Genomic DNA, 18761 nt, shown 5'->3' on the forward strand with positions numbered 1-18761 from the left:
AAATGATTTACACTACCACACTTGACACATACTTTTCTAGGGGCATATTTATCAGGTGTGTAGTTATTGTGTTTGTTAATCCCTACTTTACCATTCCTATTATTTTTCTTTTTAGTATCTATTTTTACCTCTATTTTCTCAAGTCTGTCACTTAACTGTTTGACAATCATGTGACCAACATTAGCCTTTTTCCCTTTCTTAGCTTGACTTCACTCTCCAGAAACAAAGTTCTTGGAAACAGACCCATACTTATCATTTAGCTTGATTAAGTTGGCTTTGCTAATGGGTTTGCTTACAGCCGACGGATGAGGATTTTTTATCATTCGACGGATAACACTTTTTGTTATCCGACGGATAGTCCTCATCATCCGTCGAGTCTACATCTGTCAGCAACCCATCTACCAAAATAGGTTCTAGTTTCTCTTTATTCTTTTTCCAGGCTTCATCACAAAAAGACTCAATTCCTTGAACTTTAGTGATTTGAGCATGAACATCCCTGGATGTTTTCCATGCTTTAATCACCTCTTGTTCACGCTCGAGCTGCTTCTTCAAAATTTCTTCCTCTTTCAAGGACTCAGTTAATTCCTCCTTGGCAATCTTACACTCAATTTTTAGTTTCTCAAACTCAACAAACTGAGACTCAAGCACATTATTCCTCTCACTTAAAAACAAGTTGTTTTCTTTGATTTTAGCATTTTCTTTATTGAGAGACTTAAGTGTAACACGCAAATGATACAATTCTGTAGACATGTCATTTATTGTATCATTACACTCAGCTTTAGATAAATGTGCAAGGTTTTTAGTGATTACCTGATTGCTTAAGGAACTTGTCTCTGTTTCATCAGACTTGGCCATTAGGGCTAGATTGACATAGCTGACATCTTCATCTTCATCCAAACCATCAGCTGCCCAGTCATTCTCTTGTGTAATAAAAGCCCTTTCCTTTTGTTTGAGTAGATCAAAGTATTTTTGCTTATAATCCACAGACTCAAACCTTTTCTTACTGGAATCTGACTTTCTACACTCATTTGCAAAATGCCCTGCCAAGCCACATTTGAAACATTTGAATTTTGACTTATCCACCATGTTTCTATTTAGCTTGGCTGCTCCAAAGTTCTTCTTGAACTTGAGCTTGGCAAATCTTCTTGAAAGAAATGCTAGGTGCTCATCAATGTCCTCCATGTCATCTTGGCTCAATGAATCTTCACTTTCTGCAGCTAGCCCCTTGCCCTTATTCTCACAGACCTTTGAAGTTGATTCTACAGCTTCCATCTTCACTTCCTTCTCCTTTTCCAGATCAGCAACTAGTGCAATGGATCCTCCTTTCTTCTTTCCTCTCTCCATTCTTTCATCCTGCTCTATCTCAAGCTCATAGGTCTTCAGAATGCCATACAGTCTCTCCAAAGTAAACTCCTTATAATCTTGTGAGTTTCTCAATGAGACTGTCATTGGTTTCCATTCCTTTGGAAGAGATCTGAGAAATTTCAGATTGGAGTCTTTAGTCTGATAGACTCTTCCATGCAACTTAAGAGCATTTAGTAGTTTTTGGAATCTACTAAAGATGTTAGTGAGTGACTCACTTTCTTCATTGTGAAAATGCTCATATTGCTGAATCAGGAGCTGCATTTTATTTTCTCTTACTTGCTCAGTGCCATCACAAATTATCTGTATTGTGTCCCAAACTTCCTTGGCAGTTTTGCAGTTGATGATGTTATCAAACATGTCTGCATCAACACCATTGAACAGAATGTTCATGGCCTTTTTATCTTTCCTGACTTGTTCAATGTCAGGATCAGACCATTCATGCCTTGGCTTTGGAACAGATGGCTCGTTTCCTGTTGCAGCTCTCATTGGAACATGAGGGCCTCTTTCTATGCAGTCCACATAGGCCTCATCTTGAGAAAGCATATGAAGATGCATCTTTACCTTCCAATGATGGTAATTATCTTTATCAAGAGAAGGAATTTTGACTCCAACATCTTTCTTATTCATCTTCCTGAATTATTTTGATCTTTAAACTCTTTGTAGATTAAGAGCTTGCTCTGATACCAATTGTTAGTCCCTTAACAATATAGCAAGAATTACAGAAGGGGGGTTGAATGGAATTCTTGAACCTTTTTCTCGAAATAAAAATGTTCAACTCGATTATAAATATATTTGTTTTGATTAGCACAATGCGGAATGTGAACTTAATTGAATCAAAACATAAGTAATTAAAAACAAGAGTCTTTAAAAACTTTCTGGTGGATTTAAACAATTCCACTAGAGATATATATATAATATATCGAGAGGACTCTGTGTGCAGAAATGCTCATAGCTGCTTACAAATGGAACTACTGAGAATACAGGAAATGCTAAAGATTCTGCTTACTAAGATTTCTCTATTTTTGTGTTTCTCAGCTATCTCAGTTATTTTTCTATTTGCTACTCTCTTGGTTTATATAATACCAAGATTACAAAGTCAAAAAGACTGAACAAATATAAAATCTAACAGTCTTAAGCTTTGCTATTTTTCGTCCTCTATTACCCAGTTAATGGGCTTCCACAGTGTGTTTGTATACATCTCGACGGCTGTGTGTCAGCTTTCACTGTTCAACTGCTGTTTGAATTCTTCATATGATCATCCGTCGACTTTCAGAACATCCGTTGATGATTTAATTGATCATCCGTCGACTTCTATATTAAACATCCGTTGATAGTCATTTGATCATCCGTCGATGGCTTTGTTAATCATCCGTCGGTAGCTATTTTGGCACTTGACTCTATTTCACTTATGCAGAATTACAAGACATCATTTATGTACAATTAATCAACCTATTCTGCATATCTAGTTAAAGTCAACATGACTTATATGCTACTACAGATTCTATACAAAGGTGCATACATAACTGTGCTACAAACTTATTATTACATAAGCTACTCACTCGATGGATAATAAGTTAATTATCCGTCGGGACTATAATGAGTTATCCGTCGGGACTATAATTCTTATCCGTCGAGTGCTACATCATTTCACTAAGTAAAATCTACTTAGATGTTTTGTTTATGAAATCATCAAGTACACAACATATGCACAACATAATGAATATGGCTATCATCTATAGAGAGGGAAAGAGTATCTGTGTGATGCAAGGACATCCCAAATTCTCAATAGCCAAGAGGGAAGAAACCATGAGGTTAAAGGAAGAAGCTAAAAAGTTGAAGGCTGATAAAAGAGCACAAGCAAAGCTTGAAAAACAGCTAAAGTCAAGTCAAATTGATGAAAAGAAGAAGATTGAAGACAAGAGTGAAGGAAACAAGACTGAAAGCATAAATGTGGATATGGGGAATATTGTTGATGAGAGTGTGGAGGAAAGAAATGAGGAAATAAAGGAATGGCAGAAAGGAAACAGAAAGAAAGCCAAGGCAAAAAGGAAGAGTGAAGATAACACTGAGGAAACCCAATCAAAATCTAAATCACTACCTTCCATTCCTGAACCTTTTGTTGCTGATCCCAATATAAATTTCCATGGTGAACCAATCATCCCTAAAGAGGAACCTATTGATTGGGACACCATAAAATTTCCTACCTTCTTAACTACTTCTCCACCACCAAAGAAACTGAAAAGAAAATCCAAATCAACACCTCCTCTAACCTCAAGTAAATTCACTCAAAAACATAAACCTAAGCCTAAACCACAAGCCTCAAAGGATGATTATGTTCACATTTATGACATAAAAGAATATACATATATTGAACTCTTCCTGGATGAGTTGGAGGAAGTAAGGGGAATAAATGCCTATGGACATCTACCAGAAAGGCTAGTGTTCAAGTATAAAGGAAGTGTGGAAAGGACTTGGCCTCTTCAAAGAATTCTAAGTGAGGGTTATTCTACCTTGATTAGAGTCTACTCAGCTATCAAAAGGGATACTGGCTTTACCAGGACTGCCAAAACTGAGATTCTCAACAAGATTGCCAACATAAGGAAGAATTGGTGGGAGTCAAATTGCTTGCCTAGAACATTACTCATCCCTGAGCATGGAATTACAATTCATAAATCACCTCATTGGTTGATGGAATTCAGAGACAATAAAGGAGTCAGAGGATTTTTCAGACTTGAAGACCAACTTAAAATTGCCAGTAATGAAAATCTCAAGGACATGCAATCTACGTTGGATATCAGTGAAGAAGATGAAGCTGAATGTTACAGACAAATCCAACTCCAAGTAGAGGAAAATGACAGGAGGCTAGGGAAGAAAACAAGGGAACAAAGGAAAAGAAAATGATTTGCTCAAACTAAAGGAGCACCCTTGAAAACACTGTAAATCTTCAATTCTATCTCAGTACATACACTTTTGCAGCACTTTTGAATTTCTACTTGGTTTCAACTTATATATTTGTTAAGTGTTTTCTTATCATCAAGTTAACCCTGAATTTATGCCTACAATTCTAGTAGACATAAATAGGGGGAGATTGTTGAATATATGTATTAGTTTGATGATAAGTTAAACAAAACACTTAAGTAGAAATCTAGTGTTTGTAGCCTCAACAGATAAGACCACTATTGGCTATTCATTGATGGAGTAGCTTTACTTAGAAATAAGTTTAGTATTGTAGCACATTTCAGTCTCTGTATTTAAGTTATAAATCTTAGAAGTTGTGGGAAAGTATAAGTCATGTTGACTACTAGTGGATATGCAAATAGGAGGGCTAATTGTAAATATTTCATGCCTTGTAATTTTGTATAAATGAAGTAATATCAACTGATAGATTAAAGGCCTTCAATGGATGAGAAACAAAGCTTCAACGGATAACATCCATCAACGAATGAGTGCATCAACGGATAAAGCTTCAACTGTTAAAGCATCAACGGATGAAAGCTTCAACGGATGCTCAGTTCCATAGCAGTTGATAGTGACAATTCATAAGCTGACAGAGGCACATGGGTTGACAGAGACAATTGGAATGTGGTAGCCTCTTGGAGGAATCAAGAAAAAGCAGCATTTCCATTCTGGTGCAAACAAGTATTCAAAGATTCACAGATTATCTTAGATTGCATTGGATAGAGAAATGAAGAAGAAACATGTGAAGAAATATTTTATAATTGTATTTTATCTTTGTCTTCACTTGTAAACTTGGTGATATATAAACCAAGTTGCAGCTAGTAATTAGGTGTGAATTTTCCAGAGCTGTTTAGAAAAACATAGAGAGAAAATCATCTAGTTTGTACAAGGAAGCAGCTGTGAACAATTCTTTGTATCACAGATTTTCTGAAATACACATCTCTGGTGGAACAACAAATCCACCAGAAAAGTTTTTCAAGCCCTTGTGTTCTTTACATTTGTGTCTTGAATATACATATGTCTGCACCTGCTCAAATCAATTCACACACATCTGTTCATCATACACTTAGCTTTTGAAACTGCTCAAAACTTGAAAAAGTTTTGAGATTTACATTCAACCCCCATTCTGTAAATCTCATTGTTAGTTCCTGGGGAATAACAGTACCTGATACAAGGCATGAGCCCCGCGCATCTCCGTTTCAAGGAGCTGTTCTCCTAATAAGAACAAATTTAACCAAGGGTAAATTAGGAGGAAAATAGGTACCCTCAACAGAAAAGTCGCTAAGGCCAGCTTCAACAAACTTCCTTTAAGTTGTGAAGACCCATCACGAACATGAACATGATAGTTTATGTTCGAGGCCCATCGAACATGACCGAGACATGTTGTCCAAGAAAGCGAAAAATGTTTCCCCCTAATCGATCAGATGGGTCACGAATGGATCCCTTGGCCGATCAGAGAAGGAAAAGTAGCCATCCATGGAGGTCTTCAACCGTCTAAAGGGTCTTCGAACGAGGCCCCCACTCGACAAGGCACTCCTCGAACAAAAAAAGAGAGAAGAAATGCTAAGGTATTAGTCTTAATCCAAGACTGATTATACTAATCGTAATGGTTAGTGAAAGTATTATGGTAAGAGCAAATTTTAACTCTTAAACCAACACTTATGGTCGTCTATAGCCACAACTTGATATTGAGAAAATTGAAGTTCAAGAACTTCCACGAAAAAAGGTCCCGAAGGGCCAAGAAGCTCTAGACATGGAGGTCCCAACCGACCAGGGCCTCAAGGGCTTGCTTCAGGCCGATCAAGACTTCTTGGAGACGAATCCTCTACATGAAGGGGTTAGGCCGACTAGGACGTTCTCAAAAGAACGTCTACAGACGTCTTGAACCAATAGGGATCGCCCTCAAGTGAAGGTTCTAAGAAAATTATGAACTTGAGTCATGGATGCTCCCGGTAAAGACTAGAATGTCCACGAGAACAAGTTTGGAAAAAACTAGAACGTCCACAGAAATAAGTTTCGTGAAGACTAGAACGTCCACGAGAACAACTTCGAGAAGATTAGAACATCCATAGAAACAAGTTTCGTGAAGATTAGAACGTCCATAAAAATAAGTTTCGTGAAGACTAGAACGTCCATGGAAAGTTTCGTGAAGAGTAAAATGCTCACCGAGGTGAGATTTTGGCCTACCAAGAGTCGGTGATGTCTGGTCCTCCTCATGGAAGGGTTAGGTCAACTAGAATCCTCACGGAGGGAAAGAAGTTTTGTGAAGTACAGAAAGTTCACGAGAACAAGTATAGAACGTTCACGAGAACAAGTACGGAAAATTTCGAGAGACTCCACGACTCGGCCGACCAGGACCCCCATGGAGGTGGCTTCTTGGTCGACCAAGAGTTCTTGGGTCCGAGTCCTCCACATTGGAGGGTAAGGACGAGTAGACCCTCCTGCAAAAAAAATAATATTTTCGGAGAACGTTCACGACCTGGCCGACCAGGACCGCCGTGGAGGTGGCTCATGGGCCGACCAAGACCAAGATGGGCCAACTCAACATGGGGGCCTTTGGCCGATCAAAACCTCCATGGAGGTTGGTCCAAAGCCTCCCGCAGGACTTCCCGTGACCCTCCTGAGAAATTTTTGGAATTTTTTGGAAAAACTTGTGAATTTTTTTGAATTTTTTTGAAATTTTCAGGATTTTATACTTAGCCCCATTTAGGATCGATTAGTGATGATTAGCCCTGATTAGGGCAATTAGTGTATATTACATATAATTAACCTAAATTAAGGGTAATTAATGACTTGTGTGATATAATTAGCCCTATTTAGGGTCGTTTAACTTATTTGTGCACATGATTAGCGTGGATTAGGGGTAGTTAGTGACTTACACGTACTAATTAGTCTTGATTAAGACCAATTAGACCTGATTAGGGCATATTAGCCTCAATTAAAGTTAATTAGAGTATTCTAGCTTAAATGAGGTTATTGTAAGCCTAAGTAACAGCTTGTACATGGAAATTAGACCCGTTTAGGGTCGATTAGCCCTGATTAGGGCCTGTTAGCAGCTTTAACCTTATAATTAACCTCGACGAAGGTTAAGGGGTGATAAACGCTCGCTTTTTAGTCCGGATTAGGACCATTTAGTGTTAAATACAATTCAATTAGCCTGTGCAAAGACCTTAAGTGTGTACTCACACTAAAAAATATAAGTCATTATAAACGTGTAGGTCGCTCCACACTTTACGATAAAATGACGATACCCATGAAGGGCAGACACCCATGAAGGGCCAATACCCATGAAAGGCCGATATCCGAGAAGGGCCGAAAGTATCCTGAGCTGCGAATAGACTTATAACTTCCACGAAAACTCGAGTAGTCTTCCCGAAAGTTGGGGGCAAATGATATGGATAGAAATTACATTCTAAAGATACATTAAATGTCGCATTAATTACGCTTAGAAATCTTGTCCAAATCCCGATACAAACCAGGTTGATCAAGGCCTGTTACATACTAAAGACGACCCAAGTCCTTAAGGCCCACGAGCCGATATCGTCAAGACCCACGAGCAGAAGTCGTCAAGGTCCACAACACAAACTGTCCACGGACTAGGCCCAATACGGCTAAAAGGCCAGAGACATGACGTCCAACATGGACACTAACTCCTACAAGGAAGGATCTAGAATTCCTTGCCTTACGGGAGTCATAATTACCATCTAAGTTAAAAACTTGTCCACCAGGTCTCCCAACACGAATCTAACCCTAGACTCACCGCTATATAAAGAGCTCTACCTCTCAAAATAGAACTACGTTTTTAGCTTGATTATCTACAACACATAGATAAGTAGGCATCTTGCGAGGACAGCCAGTCCACGACCGTGAGAAAAAACCATTAAAATTCGAAACTCACAAACCCTAACATTAAATACTAACGAACCCTAATTTTTATTACTCAACAAACATAAATATATATCTATTTATAAATTCGAAATTAAAATTAAAAAAAAACAAATTTATAAATATACCAACCTCGTGTCTTTTTTATTAACTTCTATTTTAAAACTGTTATTGCTCCATCTATATTATACAACTAACATCATCAGGTGTCAAGCTCTCCTTTAAGAATTTAAATCATCAAATGCTATGTGTCCAACTCTCATCAATTTTGTTAATGTCATCTTCCTGTAACAATTCTCTCCTCATTTAATTTACTTTCAATCTCTCTTTTTTATTTATGACCTCCACTAATGATCTCTTTTACCCATTTCTCATTTCTCTATTACCCATTTCTCATTCTCTTTCTTTCTCATTTTTATATTTTTTGTCAAATTATTTTTATATTCTTAAATTAATCATTTTCAATAGTTTCATTTTCTTCACTAATTTTATTATTCAAAATTAATTTTATTTACACAAGTATTCATAATTATATTTTTGCATCTAATAAAAAGTTGATAATCAATATTTGTAGTTTGGGTAATATTATTTTTTAAGTTTCTATGTTTATAATTTTATTATATTCTCATTAGTATGTATTAAAAATATTGTATTAATATATAATTCAAATTAAGCTATTTCAAAATTATATTTCAAAAAACAGTTATAATCGGCCCGATAACTTTATGTACATCATCCATGTTGATATGTCAAACTCTGCTTTAGCCGCTGACATAATCAAATTATAGGTGTCAAACTCTCATCAATTTGATGATATCATTTTTCACTAATAATTATTTACTTATTTAATTTATTTTCAAAATCTATCTCTCATTTATTAACTCCACTAATTCTCTATCTTCTTCAGTGTACTATTTTCTTTTCTCCTCACTTTTATATTCTTAAATTTATAATTTACAATATTTCTCTTTAATCCACTAATTTTATCTTTATCAAATTTTATTTTATTTAAATAAATTTTCATCAATTCATATTATATTTAAAATTTAATAGAAAGTTGATAATCAATATTTGTAGTTTGTGTGCTACTATTTTTAAGTTTTATTCTATTACTCATTATTATATATTGTAAATTTAGTATTAATATATATTTGAATTAAACTATTTTTAAAATTATTTTTTAAAAAATTATTATGAAATAACAAGTTATAACTACTCTAGTTAACTAAATAATCCCATAATCTAGCCTATGGAGTTCTAACAGAACCGAGCTGTCCATTAAACTTCTCCGATTTAATTTGGGTTCTATTGAAGATATAGATAAAGATATAGTGCCAGCCCAATATAGAAGCCCACATAAAGTTGGCTGATGGTCCAATATAGTATAGGTCCAGTAGTTAGTCCATTAGTTAGAATAACAAACTTTCCCGCTCTTTTCTATTTTTGTATATAGTTCACTTTTTTCATTCCCTGGTTGTAACTTTCACTTAACAGATTCAATACAATTTTGTTATTCTTCTTCAAGAAATCAACATGGTATCAGAGCTTCACTAAACGATTTTCATGACGATTTTCTTTGAGATTGATTAATTGTGGTCAATTTACAGGTTCAATCAGTTTTCTTACTTGTTATCATTATCTTCAGCAGATTTACTGTTTTCATTATCGTGTTATAACTTTTCTTCGTTGTTTTATACATAAATACATACATAGCGTGTATGTATCATCGTCTTCAAGATCTCAATTGTTACTAGATCATTTTTAGTGTTTTTTATTGAAGTAATTCTTGTTTCCTGAGTAAATCAGTATGCTTCGATTAGATTCACAACTTGTTCTTTATTGATAGAAAATCTCCTACTATTTTATAAACTGAACCTGAAATCAGAAGGTCAATTAGAAACAGACAAACACCTGTCTATTTGCAAGATTATATACACTCTTCTTCTGTTTTAGTGGCTAGTACTAATCATTGGTGTAATCTCATTGCTGGTAGTAAATTATCTTCTTCTCTTGCTTTAGTTTCAAGTCAGTCACCTATTTCTGAACCATCTTGTTACCAAGGCGCTTGTATAGACCCCTTATGGTTAGATGTTATGACAAAAGAATTGCAGGCTTTTGAAAAAAACCAGACTTGGGAATTAGTAGATTTGATTAAAGGAAAAAAACCAATTAGTAGTAAATGGGTATATAAGGTCAAGCTTCATGCAGATGGTAGCCTGGAAAGGTGCAAGGCTAACAAATAATATGGTATAGATTTTGCTGAGACCTTATCTTCCGTCATTAAAATGGCCACTATTAGATGTATTATAGCCTTAGCAGCAAGCAGGAAATGGAAACTATTTCAGTTAGATGTGAACAATGCATTTTTGCATGGTGATTTGATAGAGGAGGTGTATATGAAGGTTCCAGAGGGATATCCTAATCCATTCAACAAAGTCTGTAGGTTGAGTGTAAGTCATATGTCATAGCCTATTTGTATATTCGAGGATTCAACTCAACTCAAATAAGAATGTAATAAGTAAATAGTGGATCTACCGTCAAAAGAGATCTCACAGAGTAATATCTGTCAAAGGATTCAGAAACAAGGTTCATCCACAGACTTGAGGAATTAATTCAGTGGAAGAAGTTCAAGAAATTGATCATGCCTCAGTGATATAAATCAAGAGTGTGGATTTAATCAAGTGACAGAGATCTCGTCAGAGTATCATTAATTACAAGGATTTAATCTGAAGAAAATCAAAGTATCAAAGTCAAGACATGAAGAAACGTCACGGAAGTTAGTCACTCATGAACCAGACAGTACATCGAGTGTCAACATTGAAGTGGTGGAATTGATTCATAATTTTCAGAGATTTTCAGAAGATTGGTTGCTGCTAAGGATTAGTATTAATTCTCTATTAATTAATTAAGTCATATAATTTAATTAACAAAATAAATTATATCTGCAAAGATTAATTTATTCATTAATTGAATTAATTGATTAATTAATTCAGAATTAATATTAAGGATTTTTCAGAATTTAAATTGGATTAAAAACAGTCTTAAATCAGCAAGACAATTGAAAATGAACTAGCATGACAATCAGGATTGTCATACCGATTGTCATGCCAAGTCATTTCAATTGTCCTACCGAAAGTTCTACTGGGAAGGAGATAGTCTTGCTAGTTCAACTGATTGTCATACCGAAAGTCATTGTAGTTCAATCAGATTGTCTTGCTAGTTCAATCCATTGTCCTACCGAAAGTCTTGCCAGCTATAGGATTGTCATTCCAGTTCAATTCAATTCTGTTGAATGAATTAAAAAGACAAAGAAGCAGCAGAAAGAAATAATCAAAAAATACACAAGTCAACAAACAAGAACAGAGCAGCCGCAGCAAACATTTTATTCTTCTCTGCAAAACTTCAAGATCAATTTCTAGATTGTAAAGTTAAATCCAATCAACTAGAAATCTTTATCTTGTTCTTGTGTAACAATCTAGCGGATCAAAATCCCTAGAACTTAATCTCAAATTGCTTTTAGCATTTGAATCTTTTTATTACAAAAATAGAAAAAGTTCATGTCGAATTTATTCTAAATTTGTGATAATTAATTTGAGATTAATTCCTTGTAATCGATACAGTTGTTGTAACACCTTTCAAGTTTAATAATATTCTTATTTAACTTGAATTTTGTTTCACTTTTTTTATTCCGCATTTATCGATTATTTGGTGCTGTTTGTATTCAACCCCCCTTCTACAAATACATTGGGACCTAACAATTGGTATCAGAGCCTTCTGATTAACGAACAAATCAAGATCCTAGACTTTTGTGATTTTTCAACTCTTTGAATTTTTATTCATTCAAAAATTCATAATGACTTCACAAAAAGTTGGAACCGTTAAAATTCCACAATTTGATAAAGAGAATTATATTATGTGGAAGAAGAAGATGCTCTTGTTTTTATAAGTGGCAAATCCCAAATATTCAAACTTGTTAAAGAAGGGTATAAAAACTCCGATGGTTATTGAACCGGAGGTGATAGTAGATGATGTGGTGATTACCAAAGCTAGAACCTATCCAAAAGAGCCCGAAGATTTTACTCTTGATGAGAAGGAAGAAGCCTCCTTGGATGCCAGCCATCAATTAATATTAATTGATTCCCTTGATCCTTTGATGAACAGACATGTGATGAACTGTAAAAATTCTAAACACATATGGGAAACTATTGAGGTAATTAATGAAGGCACAGAGGAAGTTAGGGAGAACAAGTTGGAGATCCTAACCTCTGAATATGAACATTTCAAATCCAATCCAGGAGAAGGAATTACTGAAGTGTTTGAGAGGTACAATGCGTTGATCAACAACCTGAACATAAATGGTAAGTATTATTCAATCAGGGAGGTCAACAAAAAGTTCCTTTTAACACTACCAACTCATCTTGAACATAGAATCACTGCCATTAGAGAAGCTAGAGATCTGAGTGAGATTTATTTGGACAGGCTCTATGGAGTGTTAAAAACCTATGAGTTGGAGCAGATTCAACAGAAGAAAGTCTACGGGAAGGATAGAATGGTCAGCACATCTACTGCACTTGTAGCTGAAGGTCAACAACAACAGCAATCTCAACAATTGGAGAGAATGGTACAGTGTTCCAAGGCTGAGGAAAATATGTTAGTAGCAGAATATGATCCTCCTACTACAAATCAATCAAGTGATGATTTTTATTCCTTGGAAGAGCTGGAGCAATTGGAAGACGAGTCAATGGCCCAAATTGTCAAGAGATTCTCCCATGTCAGATTCAAGAGGAATCCCAAGCTTAAGTACAAGTCCAACTACAATAAATTCCAGAAAGGTGGATCTTCATCCTCTAACACCAGCAGTGGTGGATACAAAACAGGGATGGTTGATCGGAGCACCATTAGATGCTATAACTGCAATGAGTTGGGACACTTTGCCACAGAATGTAGGAAGCCAAAGCAAGTAAGAAAGAACTCTGAAAGGGCTTATCTGGCAAAGGGAAGAAGCTGGGATGATACTGACAGTGAAGATGAAGAAGAAGGAAATCTTGCTCTTATGGCTATTGATGGAAAAGCTTCATCGTCAAGAATAGAGGTAAAACTTTCTGATGCTGAAATGGTTTATCATCTAAGAGGTAACTTAGATTGTGCACGTCGTGATAATGAACTGTTAAGTTACAGATCACAGACCTTGAGAAAGAGGTCAATGAATTAAGACTTGTGCATATTAATCAAGACAAATTAAAAGAACAAGTATCTTTTCTAGAGAATAGAGTTGACTGTTATAGAAAACTCGAAACTATTCTCAAAGACAAGATCACCGGTCTTGAGACTAAGGTTAGAGCCTACTTCAACTCTTGTTCGAAGGCTAAAGAGTTCTACAGTAAGCAAGCTGTTAATCAAACATCTGGAATAGGTTATGATTACAATGCTGCTATTGGAGAATTAGGCATAAACTCCCCTCCTCATATTTGTGCTAAAGGGAGGGAAGTACCACATGTGCTTAAGGGTGTTGATGAACCCCTCTATAAACCATCAATTGCTGAACCATTTGATGCGACCTCTTCTGTTATTCAGGAAGAAATATGTGCTGAAGATCATGCTAATGAGAAGGTTGTTTCCAAGTCAAGTGTGTCGAAAGTTCCAGTCAAAGTTGTGAAAGCAACTGAGACTAACTCAGAAACACATGAGTTGGATAACAAAAATGCCATGTCTGCCATGTCTGCCATGCATAAATTGCCTGCTATTAATCACTCTCATAAAGCATGTGGTGTTTCTAATTATATGTCTTGTGCTTTTAATATGATGTATGCTTATTTTAATGGTAAGCATGTTTCTAATGATAAGACTACTCCTCGTCAGCATGTGAATAACAAGAAGCATGATAGGTCTAAGACTGCTAGTCCTTCTAAGACATTTATGCCTAAGCTTAAACAGAATTTTGTTAAGGCTGTTTACAAGGTCAAATGTTCAGTCATTGAGAAAGTTGAGACAATTAAAATTAAAAATGTTGTTTTGCCTGACAAAGGACAGTTCTACAAGTATGCCGGGCCCAACCAAGTTTGGGTTCCGAAGAAGGTCTAATCCATTTGTAGTGCAGGGCATTAAAACAGGTGAAATCGGGAGTGTGGATTCTTGACAGTGGATCATCAAGACATATGACCGGAGATAGAGCCCTGCTATCAAATGTGGTTGAGAAAGCTGGCCCCCTGGTTACCTTTGGAGATAACAGCAAAGGCTTATCCGAGGGATATGGCTGTTTGCAAGCTGGTAATGTTATCTTGAACTTGTAAATAGTTTCTATATTTTTGCTATATTTATATAAGTTTTTATTTGTATTTTCTGTAATTGTAAATATTGTATGATATATGAAATTGAATGCTGATATCTTGTTGGTAGATATTTGGTATTTAATTCATTGATATTTGTTTTTATTATTATTATTTGTATTGTATTATTATTTGTATTTTATTTTATTTTAAATTTTATGCAACATAACAATTAGTATCTAAAGTACTTGACAAGTATCGGTCAATGATATGTTGTTAACATTATGTTGCAGATATTTGGAAGCTTTTGACATGAATGAGAATTACTTAGACTTTACCCTAAGTGATCAATGTTTTATCAAAAACTCATTCATATTGAAATACAAAATCAAACTTCTTTCTACATTAGTGATTTCTTATTTCATGTAAAATCTTTTGAAATCACTAGTGTAAATCATTTTCTCTCTATTACCATATGTTCTGTGTTACAGGTTCAGTCTCCAATGACTTTCTTTCATTGACAGTCATGAGGTTGAAAACCCACAACATCTATCCCAGACTATAAAGACAAACACAAAAACAGAACCAACCAACACTCTCTTACCACTAAATGTAGTATGAATGAGCGTGAGGGAGATAGTGCCTTAGTGCACCACATAAGGAAGGTTCTGTAGTCAACCCAGTAGCTCTGTCTCCTACATAGATGAGTAGTATTTAAACCGAGACAACTGCTAGCCCCCATACATCTTCTCAAAAAGATGTAATGGCTGAAAAGGCACAAAAACAGTTGCTAGATTCATTCTCTCAACAGGGTGAGTCTATTGAATTTTGCCTGTCGGCCAAGGCATCCGATGTAGTGTCACCACTTCAAATATAAACAATTCTTGATGCACAAGGAAAGGTTACACACATAAAGGATGAGTTGACGGAAACAAGAGTTTCGACCATTTTAAGGTCAGATTCGATTGTTCAAGGTTCGTTAATGGACCAATTGCCTTTACAGGTGTTAGGAGAGGATACTGATCCAAAAGCCATATGTCAGTGGTCAGTGTCTACCTCCCCAGGCTTAAATCCCCTGGATGCATCTGCGGATAGTGGATCTGACATAGGCGCAGATCGGCAACTTGTTGACAATGATTCAGATATTACCTGATGAGTCACAAGGAAATGTCTTCACAGGCATTAGAAGGGAACTTTGATCTTTATGCTAAATTCTTTGGATCATTGTTTACCTTCCCAGAATTCAAATCTGGAACACTAAAAGGGAAACTAGCAACTAGTAGATTATGACTCAGATTCATCTGACGAGTTTAACAAGGATGGGGATTTGCGAACTCCCATTGCACCACCTGTGACCTCCTTAAGGATGGCTAAGGTGATTTTCCTTGCAGGTACAGCTGGATTATGGAGCTATGAGAGAAGAGTGATACACTTGTGAGAATGAGTGTAAACACGAGTGGAGAGAAGAGTGAAACACATGTGAGGAACACTAAACAGAATCACACACTCACAGTGAGGAAGAAAGAAAAACTTCTTGTTATTTCTTTTCCAACCAAGTGAAATATGAAAACTCCTTCAGACGACGGCATACATTCCTTCTTTAAGGGGGAGATAAAAGCTTAAGTAATAGTTTGGAGGATTCCTCAACTAAGGGGGAGAAATAGCAGGGAGTAAGAAAAAGATCCTACTTGTACACTACACCACACCATTGTTGTTTGTAACTACGGATCCTATTGTACGGGAGAGGTGGTAAACACAAGGTGATTTTCTAGTAAGGGAAGAAGCTGTTTTCAAAAGGGGAGTACCATTGGTTTTTATCTGCGGATCCTATTGTACGGGAGAGGTGGTAAACGAAGGTGATCTTCTTTAATCAGTTAATTCTCATAGGGGGAGAAGCAAGAGAGATATGGGCTTCTCAACAGGAAATGTGGTTGTACAAATGAAGATGGAACTACTTGAAGATATGTTCAGTCTAGAGGAATAAGAAAAAGATCCTACTTGTACACTACACCACACCATTGTTGTTTGTAACTACGGATCCTATTGTACGGGAGAGGTGGTAAACACAAGGTGATTTTCTAGTAAGGGAAGAAGCTGTTTTCAAAAGGGGAGTACCATTGATTTTTATCTGCGGATCCTATTGTACGGGAGAGGTGGTAAATGAAGGTGATCTTCTTTAATCAGTTGATTCTCATAGGGGGAGAAGCAAGAGAGATATGGGCTTCTCAACAGGAAATGTGGTTGTACAAATAAAGATGGAACTACTTGAAGATATGTTCAGTCTAGAGGAACATCTACTTGGAATCTGGAAAATGTTAAATCTAGTCCAGAACTTTTCTGCTATTTACTTTGCATTTCTTTTTATATCTTTTTCTTATTTGTTAGTTGAGTTATCCTCTAGGTATTTGTGTGTTATTGTCTAACAAACAAATAGGGGGAGATTGTAAGTCATATGTCATAGCCTATTTGTATATTCGAGGATTCAACTCAACTCAACTCAAATAAGAATGTAATAAGTAAATAGTGGATCTACCGTCAAAAGAGATCTCACAGAGTAATATCTGTCAAAGGATTCAGAAACAAGGTTCATCCACAGACTTGAGGAATTAATTCACTAGAAGAAGTTCAAGAAATTGATCATGCCTCAGTGATATAAATCAAGAGTGTGGATTTAATCAAGTGACAGAGATCTCGTCAGAGTATCATTAATTACAAGGATTTAATCTGAAGAAAATCAAAGTATCAAAGTCAAGACATGAAGAAACGTCACGGAAGTTAGTCACTCATGAACCAGACAGTACATCGAGTGTCAACATTGAAGTGGTGGAATTGATTCATAATTTTCAGTGATTTTCAGAAGATTGGTTGATGCTCAGGATTAGTATTAATTCTCTATTAATTAATTATGTCATATAATTTAATTAAGAAAATAAATTATATCTGTAAAGATTAATTTATTCATTAATTGAATTAATTGATTAATTAATTCAGAATTAATATTAAGGATTTTTCAGAATTTAAATTGGATTAAAAACAGTCTTAAATCAGCAAGATAATTGAAAATGAACTAGCATGACAATCAGGATTGTCATACCGATTGTCATGCCAAGTCATTTCAATTGTCCTACCGAAAGTTCTACTGGGAAGGAGATAGTCTTGCTAGTTCAACTGATTGTCATACCGAAAGTCATTGTAGTTCAATCAGATTGTCTTGCTAGTTCAATCCATTGTCCTACCGAAAGTCTTGCCAGCTATAGGATTGTCATTCCAGTTCAATTCAATTCTGTTGAATGAATTAAAAAGACAAAGAAGCAGCAGAAAGAAATAATCAAAAAATACACAAGTCAACAAACAAGAACAGAGCAGCCGCAGCAAACATTTTATTCTTCTCTGCAAAACTTCAAGATCAATTTCTAGATTGTAAAGTTAAATCCAATCAACTAGAAATCTTTATCTTGTTCTTGTGTAACAATCTAGCGGATCAAAATCCCTAGAACTTAATCTCAAATTGCGTTTAGCATTTGAATCTTTTTATTACAAAAATAGAAAAAGTTCATGTCGGATTTATTCTAAATTTATGATAATTAATTTGAGATTAATTCCTTGTAATCGATACAGTTGTTGTAACACCTTTCAAGTTTAATAATATTCTTATTTAACTTGAATTTTGTTTCACTTTTTTTATTCCGCATTTATCGATTATTTGGTGCTGTTTGTATTCAACCCCCCTTCTACAAACACATTGGGACCTAACACTGAGAAAATCTATATATGGTCTGAGACAATCTTCAAGAATGTGGTTTAATAGATTGACAAATGAATTGGTATCTCAGGGATTTGTTCAGTCCAAGAATGATTGCAGTCTCTTTATTCATAAAGAAGGTACTAATATAACTATTCTTGCAGTTTATGTTGATGATATTATAATCACAGGAATTAATGAGGTACATATAACTTCTGTTAAACAATTTATGGATGACACCTTTAGTATTAAATATTTAGGGTTGCTTCACTATTTTCTAGGAATAAAGATTACTTATTTGGAAGATGGTATTAAAAGACCTGCTACAGGTACCTGGTTTGGATTTAAACAAGAAAGCAATAACCCCTTTAACTGTTAACTTGAAGCTATATGATGATACTGGAGATTTATACTCAGATCCAGAACTTTACAGATCCTTGGTTGGAGAACTTAATTTCTTGACTCACACTAGACCTGATCTATGTTACACAGTACAACTTCTAAGTCAGTATATGCAACAACCAAGAATACCACATTATGAAGCA

Source organism: Apium graveolens, chromosome 7 (assembly GCF_009905375.1).
Source record: "Apium graveolens cultivar Ventura chromosome 7, ASM990537v1, whole genome shotgun sequence".
NCBI classification, from domain to species: domain Eukaryota; kingdom Viridiplantae; phylum Streptophyta; class Magnoliopsida; order Apiales; family Apiaceae; genus Apium; species Apium graveolens.